At 30.5% G+C, this 14271-nt stretch overlaps 1 protein-coding gene and 1 long non-coding RNA gene across 5 annotated transcripts in view; one reads left to right on the top strand and one right to left on the bottom strand.

The window, feature by feature from the left end:
• The window catches only part of Ipk1 (Inositol phosphate kinase 1), a 319504-nt gene that overhangs the window by 26669 nt on the left and 278564 nt on the right, over nucleotides 1-14271 (top strand). For 3 of the 4 annotated variants that reach the window (XM_076519490.1, XM_076519492.1, XM_076519489.1), the window contains exon 2: nucleotides 13907-13983. The exons of the other annotated variant lie outside the window; for it this stretch is intronic. The gene's annotated coding sequence lies outside the window, so the exon portion shown is untranslated. The remainder of the gene's footprint in view (nucleotides 1-13906; nucleotides 13984-14271) is intronic. 4 annotated transcript variants of the gene reach the window in all.
• LOC143258934 (uncharacterized) overlaps nucleotides 1-14271 on the bottom strand; it is a 62019-nt gene that overhangs the window by 9027 nt on the left and 38721 nt on the right. The window lies entirely within an intron of this gene.

Genomic DNA, 14271 nt, shown 5'->3' with positions numbered 1-14271 from the left:
AAAAGTTTTATTAAGTATTCTAAATTTTTTTTTAATTTCTGAAAGAAATAGCATGCGCACAGTATTTATGCAATTTTTAATTTAGTACCGTACAACAATTATTACTTATTAAGTATACTCTCCTATCACTGACGAAAAAAGATGTTCGAACTTGTTTACTGGAACTTGGCGTACATTTCTACAGTTTCTTGAACAATAGTAGTGTGCTATGCGTGAAAAGTTACTTGTTAGCACGTTGACTGCCAAGTTAATCGGTTGAAAAAATTCTAAGAAATTGTTGAGGAAATTTAGAAATTCTTAAAAAATTCTTTAACTTATTTAGATCCTACAATTTCTAATGAAATTCGGTTTATACAACTATATTGCGCGAAAAAATGAATTTGCAAAATTGATGCAAGAACTGAGTCACCCATATATGATTAATTAGTAGACCGCGGATATTATGCATTTATAACAAAAATTGGTAGGTATAATTTGAAACAATAAGAAGACTAAAATGAGTTCAAGTGTGTCAATGTAAATTGATGTTATTGAAATTATTTGAGAAGGAGGTAAATTTCTATACAATTTCTAATTAAGCAGTCAAGATATTGTAATACAAAGATGGTTATGAAATTTGTTTTTATATAACATTGCTGACAATTTTGATGGGTTTGAGACATTACATTGCAGGTATAAGAATTTCATTTTTCTTCTTTCGCGTCCATACTGAATGTAAATTCCTTTATAAGTACCTAATTAATGAAGACATCTCTTTTTACCATTGAGTTGTGCGCATTCTGCGTATTACCTACCTCGGAATTCTTAGAAATCAGCCAGTAACGATTAATTTATGGATGTTTGATCCGCAGCTAGGTCAAACGTATTAACTGCACCATTGTCAGCATTTCAATTTGAACAGTTGCCGGCAATAAAATGATTTCTCTTTTACACAGCGGCAATGTTAGTTTGCAATTAATGCTCTATTCTGCCTTCGCTGTGTTATTAAACCGGTTCGAGGTGGAATCGCTTATGTTACTGAAATTATAATTGCGCTTACAATTTGTAAATAGCGACGACACATTGATCGTCACAATTATTGTTAATTAATGCGATTGGAAATTTGGTGCAATTCGAATAGAAAGCCAATTATTCTCTTATAATTGGTTTTTAAACTACTGAATTGGGAATATGGATTTCGATGTGACACAGAAAACGTTTGCAAAGTTGTGTTTCATAGTTTCATGTGAATATAGAAGAATGAAAAATTACAATAGACTTTCGGAAAATTCAATCGAAGCGATTGTTTAATAAGTTGCTCGTGAAATATTCATTGTTCTCGTAAAGCAAGGTAGGAAAACTGTATATATAGATAAGCGCTAATTAGTTTCGCAAAAAATTACGTGAAAGGAGCAGTAGATTCTAATAATACAGTTACTTCTCGCGAGTAATTAAAAAGAGGTCGTAAACGATGTGTTTGAATATCCCATGCAGAATTAGCTGGTTTTTTTTCCCTTGAAACCATTAATTACGGTTTGCAGTTTCTTTATGTAAAGCATTCAGTAAATTGGCTCGGTATGTTGGTAATGATAGCATGTGATGGTCGACACATTTCATTTAGCAAACCACTACAAATGTCTGCTTTCTATTAGAATTCCTAGTAGCAATAAACAGTCAACACAAATGAAATAATTTTGGAAAGTCGGACTGGTTGATTATATAAAATAAGATATAATTAATTTACATACAGTATCGAATCAAGTGGGTAAGTAGAAAGAAAAGATGTCAATGAAATTTAGACGAATTTATATTATTATTGACTTAACTTTTATTTATTCTGTAGCCTTATAGTATATAAATTATCGTAAAATTCAAAAATGGAAAATGATTTATGAAAAATTCAAACTAATATTTATATTTTTGTGTACGTGGTCGGCATTTAACGAATTAATAAATTATTTTTCGAGTGACAAAATTAAGTGGATGAACATCGGATATGAAATATTCGAAAAATGTCGGGGACAAACGAAATATCACATTAAGTTCGCCACTTAATTGTTTCGGACTACTGTACAAATTTAAGTTACTGTGTAACATCACAGAAGTATAGTGATCCTAAAAGTGCTGTAGAGCAGATTTATATAGTAGAATGTACAATCTAATCTAACTTCGGATAGAAAACATATAAAATATAATAAATATATATGAAAATATAAAATATAACAAATTTTATATTATTATAGTCGCATGCGACTGCCGTGGCACACTAAATTTGAATAATTCTCATAAATAATTTTGCTCTATTCTGCAGTTTGATGTATTTGATCTTAAAATGATTGAAATCGTAAAGCCTCTTTCACGTAAATTGAACAATTTTCTTAATTCAAGCATACTAGATTAACGGTGTCGTTTCGGCAAAAAGTTAATAAATTACAGAAAGAAATTTTATTGTTCAATAAAACATTATTCTTCTGTTTTGTTACGAAAAAAAAATTTGTAACATTTACGTCAAAAGTTTACTCAGCAATCTTGACATATATTAATCAAATTATCTCGGCACGCAAACGGTGAATGTAAAAATTGGCGAACAGTCTAAACAAATTCAGGCTGACATTTAAAATCAGGCTTATAACATGAAACACGTTAATCAGTTTTAGCGCTCGCTGGGCTCAGCGTTGGTACAAGAAACGAATGTCTATACTTTACTGTTACTTTCGTAATGTCCGTCAGAACACGACACTGCATAAAAATTCGAGGGCCAGTCACGATTTATACAAATGTAACATTTATCGCGGATATTCTCTCCGAGACCAGACGTTTTATCGTTTCTCCTCTGACCAAGTTAAGTCTCTCTTGATCAGATTATAGAGCGAGGGTAAGATTCGCGGTCAATCCGATCGAAATGAGCTATCGAAAGGTTAGGAAGTCGTTGCAGACGAAGAACCGGTTTCAGCCGCCTCGCGTGGGCGTGTGATAAATCTTGGAGCTAACCCGGCGCCCCGTTCCCCACGGATTTTCCTCGTTATTAGCTGATGGGGACCAGGATGATGATTCAAAGCGGAAACAACCGCTACCATGCCGGTTACGCCGCGAGAAATCATTGTAACGCGTAACGTTGTTTTGCGATTAACCGTAGAAATTGCTTACGTAGGTGTAATGGCTGTCATTTGGGACAATGCTCGTTCAACTGGTTACGGTACAGTGGCCTCGCGGTGGCCACCTTTTTAATACTGTTTCAACTCCAGACTGTGTAATGGCTGCACTTTCAGGCCACCTCGTGAACAGTTCTCGAGAATAAACATCGGCGCTACGGCCGATGTTTTTACCGGTGAAATCCGCACGCGCGTCCGACATCCAGCTGCGAGGAAACCGAAAACATATTTTCTAAAACGCTGATACCGTCGTCCATAAATACACCGTTCGAAGCTTCCATAATAACAGAATTCACGCAATGTAAAATACGCAGTCGCTTACTGAAAAATATTCCATTATATCACCATGTTATCAGTTATCAATATTTTTTAATTTATTAAAATACAAAATCCTTAAATATCTGGATTTTCAAACAAACGGACTTAGGCCACTCTTAAAATAGATACATAACACAATATTACACTAGATCATGTAACCCCTTGCAATCGGGTGTCACCGATAGAGTGACACTAAATTATTATTATTTAAGATAATCGTATAAAATACATAAATAAAAACAAATCTTTTATTTATTCCTATAAAATTTCGAAGGAGTATAATGATGTTTATATCAGTTCAACATTGTATAGCAAAATCATAAGTCAGTCTTCCGACTGAAGACTACAAGATCTTCTATGCATAAGGCATTGAAAATTATTTTCATTACGGCATGCTTTACTAAAAATTTACAAAAATTCAAGAACAATCTAGCAATATTTTGCTATTGTTAAAATGTGTATCAAGAATATCGCTTAGGAACAAGTTTACCTTTTTTGAGATATCGTTGTGCTTCCAATTTTCTGCAGCTAGAAGTTTGAACCAAACAAAAATTGAAATAAACGTTCTAATGTACACATTGTTGAGTGGATTGTGTTAGGTATTTTCTAGAAACTTTACATACAATACATAATTAAATAGGGATAATTGAACCAAAATCGATAATCCAATTTTTACTTATAATTATACCTCTGATAATGGTGAAACATTGAAATCTGGTAGAACAGATCCTTTTTAATAACTTAGTAAATAGCAAATTGATGGTTTTATTTAGTTAAAAAGTAGTTTTGGCAATAGTGTAATGGTGACATAATTTTAAACTTAACAATTATTTTCTTGTAAAAATATATTGATTTGAATCAATTTGAAAAATTTTTATAGGATGTACGAAGTAAAGAAACTTGTTCTTTCAATTTAAGTTCCATTATATACGCCAATGGCTTCGGCTTCGTCATATTTTAAGCAATGATTCTCGACAACGTCCAATTAATAAATTGGTATAGAATTGATAAACTAGTTACTATATGAAACGAAATGTTTTATCGGAAATGAAATATGAAATGTTTTATTTTATCTTTATTAAATGTCGTTCTGCTCTACTTTTCATCCATCACATTTAATTATACTTGATGTCTAGTGCACTTCTGACCCTAGTAAACAATCATTGAATAAATAAATACCCTCGTGTTGGTTTCGAGTAGCACGTAACCTCCGCTCGCAAAACAATTTGTAATTAATTTACGATGGCTACTAATAAATATTTTTCATTTGGTAGGAATGCATTTAAAATCAATTATGAAATGTTCGCAGTAGAAACATTTACCTTCGGTACATATGGTAGTCATTTTTACGCAGACTGCAAACTACGTTCATTTTTGTATCTGTGATTAAAAAATACTGCAATTAAAGGGAAATATCACCTAAATTTCATATTTAATGTTTAAAGTCATATTAGAGTCATATCAGGTTCATGTTTTTTACTTACCTTTTTGTAGGAAGTAATTGAATAAATCTCCCGATTTATTATTAATTTATTAATACATTAGAACAAAAATAGAGAAAAGTTTAAATGAATGCAATCTTGTCATTCTCATAGTTTTATGCGAAATTCGACATTAATGTTTAGTTTAATAAAAAGAATGTTAATTAAGATACGATGAATATTGTTGAAGGTTATGGCGATGTCAATTCGCAAAAAACATTTGCTGTTTACTTATGGTTCAATCCAGTGATTGGACTCGATCGTAATTCGTTTTCGACTGTCGTACTAACGTGTTGTTCTCGGAAAAGAAAACTCTGCGGGTATTTCCCTATTTCTGGCGGATTCGCTGAAAATACACCTTCTAATAATACGCACCTGGTACTCCCAAGCTGAGAACAATCATAAAACGTCGAAACAATGCGCTCAGCAGGAGATATTAGCACCAAAATAGCAAATACCGTTCTTGGCGAAGCTTCAACAACATTTTTGTTTATAGCACGATACTGCATTCATAGTTTTCTGATATCATTGACATTCTGTAAGGCTATCATTTATTTATATGTGTGTACGTATTGTAATGACAATACGGAACGCGCAAATGCTTTCTATTTGTACGATTTTCTAAAAACAATTTATTCTTCATAAATCCATAACTTGAGTTCTGAGTTACGAATTCAATCAAACTCGAAAAGTAAGCTAATACCATGTTTCAAAATTCCTCCGAAGAAATGAAATCTAATGGTTTTATAAAAATGAATTCAAAAAATTTTCATGAAACTTAATCGAATTTCATTTCGTCTTTGCCTCGCACCACTAGTAAGAAAAATCAAATGATAATTACTTAAACTTCACTTCCTCAAATTCTGCAGTCTTTTGAAAACATTTAGTTTAAATGTTAAGAATTAATGTTATATTTTTATAATTTTTTAATTTAATTATTGTATTTTTATATTTTTTATATTTTTTTTATTTATTTTTTAATATCTTTTTATTGTTTTTATTTATGTCCTAAATAAAATAATATTGCAGTATAAACAATGCGTTATATGCTTCACACTATAATATGTACATTTAATTTAATAAAACTTACATTTATTAAAATATCAAATTTTACTCAAATGTTAACAATATGTAAAGTTTTTTAACTTTTGTTAGCAAGTATATGTAACAATAAATATTTAATAAGGATATTGAACACAATGCAATCGAATTCCGTTTAGTATTCAAACGCAAATTTCCTGTATAATCATTTTCTGCAGTGCTATTTATCGATTCTGTGTCACTACAGATGTGAAAATTTCATTCTTTAATTTTCGAATGAGATTGAAGTCTCGTGGGAAGAACAATCGCTGTATGAGTATTTGTTTCAGTAAACCTGTCAGATACACCGATCTATTGTTCCATTCTAATGAGCTTTTGTTATATCTTCAATAATATTGTCCGTCGGTAATTACGATGAAGCCTTTATAAATTGAGGAACAAACAGGCATTGTATCTTCATGAACCATTGGTAGATGCAGTTAACGGTACGTTATACACGGTGTTACAGAACGGGTGATACCATTGGATATGTAATAATTTTACGTGCGAAAATAAGTCGAAAAAAAGGAATAACATTTTTCCGTTTGAAGCTTCGTTTACGAGAAAATCGAGTTTGTAAATGTGTAGATAATACGTTTATTATTAGTTAACACCCGTCCATTAACAGTCTGTATAGTGTAGTTTGCATGTACTCAATTTCATTAGTTACATGTCAGTTAATGTTATTTAAAATCATTGAAAATAGCATTCATTAACATTAATACATTACGGAAATAAAATTGAAATATTCAAAGTTTCTATCAAGAAACATTTCGACTTTATGAGAATTCTTATTACCATAAAAGACTATCTACGAATTAACTGGATTTTTTTTTAAAGATTCATGGTAACATGTTTCCAGAATAGTAATTAGCTCTAAGTGCAAAATTACCGTGGACGTGTAAGTATGTAAAGAACTACAAAATGACATGTTTAACGGATATTAATGTAATATTCAATCTGCTCTTTTAGCTTGATGAACTTTTTAATTGAAAAATCATATTTCCCTTTAATCGCACTTCTGGTATAATAATGTATGAAATGTCAATTTCTATAAATATTCATAGCGTATTCATCATAAACATAAAACTTTGTAAAGATATATGTTAAATCGCTTTTTTCGGCGAACAAATATTTACACACGTTTTCAGTTTATTTTTAATCATTAAACAAAGTTTAAAAAATACGTAGTCAGTATGTAGTCTTTCTTCAAAATTAACCATTGAAATTTCTTGTTCGATGATTCAATATTTTAGAATAAATGTCCTTTTAAATATTCCCAACGAAGCTATAAATACGACAGCTCTGTGTGATGAATCGTTCGATAATGAATGGATCTTTTAATAATAAAGTTATCGACATCGATCACGATGACATTGTTATCAAATGTATTTTAAAACGTTTTTTCAAGAAGTGTTTGATTTGAAAAAAAAAAAACGTAGAAGAATATTTTAACGGGCCACATTTTGCACCTGTATGATTTAAAACGTATAAATTTATCGTTATTTCATTTGAAAGAATGTTTCAAATCATTTAAAAAGAATGTCTTGTACAAAGTTCTTTCGTGATGTACGTAACACAGTCAGTGATTAGAATTATCGTATTATGACGCGTATTGATTTCCAGGCTTGCATCATACTCAGAATTGTAGAAACGTAGTAATGCTGCATGTGCTTTTTGTTCAGATTAACTTATCTTATAATTTGAGTTACTTCTTTCTTTCTTTCATTCTCATTGTATAATTAATGGACGGACGGACGAGGATTAATAAAACAAAGACTATGTTAAAAATTTATAGTATTAGCACTTTATATATCGGTAGTTCTTCAGTAGTCCTTACAAAATTGAAGATGAACAGCTGAGATCTTCTTCAAAAATTCTTCAAAGACAATAGCAGTTTTATTCATAACTCAACAAATTATTTGGATTAATATAATGTATTAATTACGTCTAAAAATATTATTTAAAATAAGAATTATCAAGCTTTTTGTACGTACAGTTCAATCATGGAAAATCCTGTTAATCTGTTAGCTGTTGCAATCTCTTTGAAAAATGTGTAAATTACTGTAATTATACTGAGTATGTTTGAAGAATTCTCTTCATATTTTGTTTAAATACAGTACTTAAAATATGTAATTTAATACAGTCTCGAAGCAGCTTTTAGATTTTTAGTGATAGTACAACGAAAACTTAACAAAACATTATATTTGTATATTTTTATATTAAAATTAATAAATTAAATATCAGTAAAAATGTAAAAATTACTTTGAATTTATAATTATTCACATCATTGAAGGTGTCTTCTTTAGCTGAGACACTCTCTCTGTATATTTAAAAAGAAACTTAATCAGAATAATTTGTATATTTCTATATTAGAAATGATAGAAAATAGAAATATATATGTATTGTGTTATGTTTTCGTTTAGATATCAGTAACAATGTAAAAGTTACTTCGAGTCTATAATTATGCACACCACTGTGCATCCTTTTTAACCAGCTAGTTGTTTTTGACGAGTATACTCGTCATGAAGAAATGACAACTTTTTTTTGTTATGACGTGTATATTCGTCAAAACCAATTAAGTGGTTAATAAGCTTTTGATAAATAATGTGCTAATTGCTCTTTCATGACATGATCGTCGTCGCGTTAAATTGTTCAAATCGGTGAAAATTTTTCTGCGAAGCCTGTAACGGTCGAAACTGCGTAACCAATTAGTTTGTTCCAGCATAGACACGTGTAAATGGTCAATTACCTATATACAACGCGAGAAGACAATGAGTTACATTAGATGCATCTGATTCCAACAGATTCATCGTAAATATGAAGATAGAACTCGCGGTAGTGAAAGCAGTAATCCGGGATCCGCGGAATTCTAAAGGCAATGCAAATCTGATGATTCAGAATGCACGTTGGTTTTCTCTTTTGAAGTTAATCGTTGCGATAGAACAAGCATTAGAGAATCCCAAAGTGAAAAGGTGGCCAATGTAATTACCCGTCATGAGATTCACCCTGTTATATACACGTATTTCTTTGGCAAGTTGATTCAAATTAAACCGCAGTAAAAAATATTTGCAGAAATACGCAACTCGCTCGCAAACAATACACCTGTGTACCCTGAGTTCTGAACTGTTTTGATCGCAGATCGTCTCGCGGAACAGACGATTCATTAACACGCAGATCATTTTAGCTAATCGTGCGGTTTAGTTAATTGGTGACACGAAAAAATTACGGGACGAGAAACGGGCGCACAATCAATCACTTGTTCTAATTGTCCCTATTTTACGTGTATGTAAATATACACGTATACGTACATTAATACACGGATTTCTATATCCGTGTATACGGATAATAAAATGCATAATTACGCGTGTATTAAGAATACGGATACTTAATTCGCGAATATATGATTCACAGATTCCGTGTACGCGTTGAAAATCGTAGACTCTATTGTGAACTGTTCTGTATTTGATTAATGCTTTTTGGAAAACATTAGACCGCTTTAAGAATGACAGAATTCGTGCAGAATAATAAACATAATATAATAGTATAATAATTTTAATTTTAAAGTTAATATAATACATACACACAGAAGAACTATAATAGATGTTAACATTGGAACTATCAAACCAGTTAAAATGACAGATTTCTTCTTTTAAAATTCCTGGTATTATAATTAAAATTTATTCTAAATAAATAAAGCATAATTGTGCTTAATTTAAAGCATATATTGTAATAGAAATCGTACGAAGTTTAAATTAATCCAATCTTGTCATTGTTATAAAACTATATACTTCAGTCACGTTTAGAGCCTGGTAGTTCTACTGTTAACATGCGACATAGAACAATAGATAAATGTGTACAATTTATAAGGAAGACGACGGAAATAATAACAACGTACAATTGATAGCAAAAGAACAAACGTTAATTTATACCACTCATTGCAATATTCACTAATGTGCACATTGTTGGAGATTGTTGCATCGATGCATCGAAGTATTCTTTATGAATATAGAGGCAGCACATGAAACACTCGTTTTTGTTTTTATTGATTTTGTGTCTTCTAGTATGTCATGTTCGCGGTTTACGATGTTCGTGGTTTACACTTGTATTACACTTGCATTACGCTCGTACTTTTATTACGGCTTCTTAAATAAAATTCCAACACACACGTCGATTGCATACTTCAGCTAATGAATAATAAACAAGATTATTAAATTGTAGTAATATAAATTGTGACATAAATTACAATTTAAATATAACGTTATATATAATATATATAAAATGTTTGATAATTTCATAACAACTACAGAACGTAATTAACGTTATATATATATTAGAATAATTAATATTAAATATATTATACATTATTAATAACATATATTAATTATATTATTAAATATTAATATCATATTATAAAATGTCATATATATTACCTATTATCAGTAGTATAATATCATGTATAACGTTATATTATAATCATTACTATCTATTTGTATCTTTGCAAATTGTTAACTTATTACTAGACATTGGTTTCTATACTTAATTATTTCAGTGAATTGAAAATAATGTAACAGTAATTTCTAATCCCTTAAATGATTTTTCTGTTATGCATTTATACATTCATTTTAGTCACAAATGCATAAAAATCCACGGTCTAATTAACCTCGAAGTTTCATTATGCCTCTTTCTCCAATGCATCTATTTATAAACGAACGTGTAACATCATGTGCATTGCGTATAATGCAGACATTAGATAAAGCTTAAGCCTTGAACAAAAATGAGACCGCGCTTATCTTTCGTTCTCTTTTTTTCTCTTTTTAATATTGTACGCGCCTGTTGTTTGTTTTCACTTTTATCACCTTCTAATTGTGTGCTTATCGCCCGATTAATTGCATCTGTGTCCATGTAACTGTTTGTGCTCTGTTTCGTTGCACCCGCACGAGACTTTAATCAGCTTGGTTATATTTGTTCGTCAGTTCATTTGTCTTATTAAACATTTAGCTGTTTTGGACGAGTATACTCGTCATAACACAAAATGTTATTTCTTCATGACTTATTTCTTCTTCTTCGCATAAAACAGCTGACTGGTTAAGGATGCATACCTCGATATTCTTTATTACTTTGTATACTTTATCAAAGTGTTATATTTAAATAAGATATGAACAAAATCGGACATATATGTACAATGTTATTACTAGATTGCGGATATTTATGCAAAATAAACATTTTGTGCATCGGCTGCAAGAGACAGGGACTGCCGAGGTATTTACTCCTGCTTCGAATAATTTTAACGAGTTATTGATAATAGAAACAAATTGTCAGTATTTTATTTCGTCTACTCATCTTTATCATAAATGCATAAAGTTCCGCGATCTAATAATCACAGTAACTTGCACACGTTTCAAAGAGATTGCAAGAGTTAACTGGTTAAGGAATGATCTCCTTATTTGTTCGATATGGTCGGTGTTGAATTACATTTGGTTCGGTTACTGATATACTTCCTTCTAGTGCATAATTGTACATTTTTCCAATTAATTCTCATGTCTACGAAGCTATCACAATATTCTTGGATATTCTGATATTTAATATTTATTTAAAAAATAGCTCTAAGCTATGTCATTCAGAGAGAGAGAGAGAGAGAGAGAGAGAGAGAGAGAGAGAGAGTTCACGAAAAAGGACACAGGTTCTTCAATCATAATAAGTGGAAATTAATATTTATTGCACCTTTATTGAAAATGAAAAATTACTTATTATTTAGTTTTCACCTATATTCGATTAAAAAATGTACAAGATATCCACTGTATAATATACAACAGACAAAAGAAAAATCAAAATTACTTATTATTCGTTTTTCCCTAAAATCCAAATAAAAAATAACAATTTATTGGCAAATAATAAATAATAAATAAATGATTTGTGGAACTATTTAAAAGATTTATTAACAAGTTAGAAAATTTCATTATTATTTTCAAATGAAATGTTAATTTAATTCGTAATTCATGTAGTATATCACTTATTTATTAAAAGTGAACTGTGAGTGTACGTCATATTTAAATACAAGAAAAACGAAAGAAAAGGATTAGAACTTCTGTGTGCAAGTGCCTAATACCGTATTGAACAACGGAACTTGTAGAATAAAACGAAACTTGAAGTACAGATTTTGAAACCCCTTTTATAAAATTAAGTCCCGGATTGCACGCGCGAACCAGCCATGACTGATAATATTTTTAAAGGGAAAACGAAAATAGAAGTTTCCTCGACCTCGCGGTTTGACCTCGTTTCGCTGCACCGTTCCTCGCGCCGCATCGTTCGGCCTCGTTCTCCCTATTTTTCTCATTTCCTATTCCAAAAGGAATAGAACACCGCCGAATGATTTTTCCCCCTTTACAAGCAGCTCTGCCGTCTCGGCGACTCTTTAAACAACGCGAACCGGATGACTGTTTTTTAATTGAAGTACTACGTGTATTTGAGTGTTGCGTGGACACGAAACTCGTGGCCATTCTGTTTGGAAACCATTTAGTTCTTCTTGGAACGCATTTATGTACTAGCAGGTTTCCTTCTACGATCGAATATCAACAGTTGAGAATTTATTAAAAAATTCTTCCGAAAGCAACAGCAATTTTTTTGTTTCAAAAAATTATTTGGATTAATATCATGTGACAAGTTTTTTCTGACATCATTATTTGAAAATATGTTAGTCTATAATTTGCACATTCTCATTGATAATAAAAGAAATTAAAATGCAATTCGAAGCTTAGGTGTTCTTTAAGTCAGGATTAGAACTAGAGCAATGATTAATATTAGATTTAAATATTATATATTAGTTCATATTAGTTTATATATTAAGTTTATATTTGTGTTATGATTAGCTGCGAGAGAAATTATTATAAAGTACATATTTAAGCTACTTTAAGCAATATTATGTAGCTAAGTTATATAAGAAGTCTAGGATAAAGATTCAATGTAACCGGAAGGTACGAAGTAAAGAATTAAATAATTAATATTTGAGAAAAAGTTATCGTGCTTCTTTTATATATAATTCTCTCGTCGTCGTTGAATAAGTGTATCATTAGGTAATTAAACTGTTAACTAGTAAAGACCTTCAATTTTTTTTTTCTTAGATTACAGATTTTTGCTTCTGAAATGGATGAATTTGGATAGCTCAGTCTACTTACGAGCATAAATTTTCATTTAAATTCACATTATTATAATAAATAAACTACGATACTCTATTTATTCAAAATTTTTATTTGTACTCTAATATGTTTGAATGAACTGTTCTACTATATACACACACACACACAAATAACTTGTTGTTTGAACATACTAAAGCTAAGAGTAGAATCCGGATCTTTATGCAAATTCTCGTTGCACATTTCTTAATCGACTAGAAAATTCATTGCATCGATTATAGAATATTAACACAATAAATTTAAAAAAAAAATGTATATTTTTTTGCATTTTACAAAATTAGAAACGTCACAATTAAATGCATAAAAGTTTGCAGTCTAGTTATCATAATCCCTTCTGTAATTGCAACAAGGTGTTTTTATAATTTCTCTCAGCACACAATGAAAGTTAGTTTCTTTTAGAGTTAAGATAAATTGAATTGAATAGCATTTCATCGGTCATAATAAATGCTAATGAATCACAGTAAGATATTGTTTTAATTCATCAAATGATTACTATCTGCCAACTAATTAAATTACGTAATGAGCTATTCATTACAGTTTCTGTTAAGTAGTTGAGCATTTCTTTTTATGTTTTCTTTTAAAATGGGTAAAACGCCACCCGGTGTATAGTATTTGTACGAACTTAGCTGTTTTTGTAATTGATGAGTATCAGTTTCCCATCGTTTACGTATGTTATATATCTTTAAACATGTTTTCTTTGCAGTTTTACGTATCCGATCTGAGATAAGAGGGACGTATATATCAGAGAAAATGTTTTAACCAGACATCTTGGAGCTCTCCGTAAGTAGCTTTACGTTAACTTTTCAAGGTAGTAGATTACATATAATTGAATTGTGAAAGTAGTGTATCAAGTTTTTTTCACCTGAACAGAAACATTCAATTATTATGTAGTCTTTGCCTATCTGAGAAACTTTCTACGAACTTCTCTTTGAACACAGGACATTAATCACACGTGTACCGGTCCTATTTACTTCTTGTAATTTACTTTTGCATTTATTTACTGATGAGGTTGTACGCACATTATGTTCATAGCAAAGAAACAAGAAATTTCGAGGGAAGAATTTGAAC

This window comes from Megalopta genalis, chromosome 3 (genome assembly GCF_051020955.1).
Source record: "Megalopta genalis isolate 19385.01 chromosome 3, iyMegGena1_principal, whole genome shotgun sequence".
Classification (NCBI taxonomy): Eukaryota; Metazoa; Arthropoda; class Insecta; order Hymenoptera; family Halictidae; genus Megalopta; species Megalopta genalis.
This window is presented reverse-complemented; position numbering and strand designations above follow the sequence as displayed.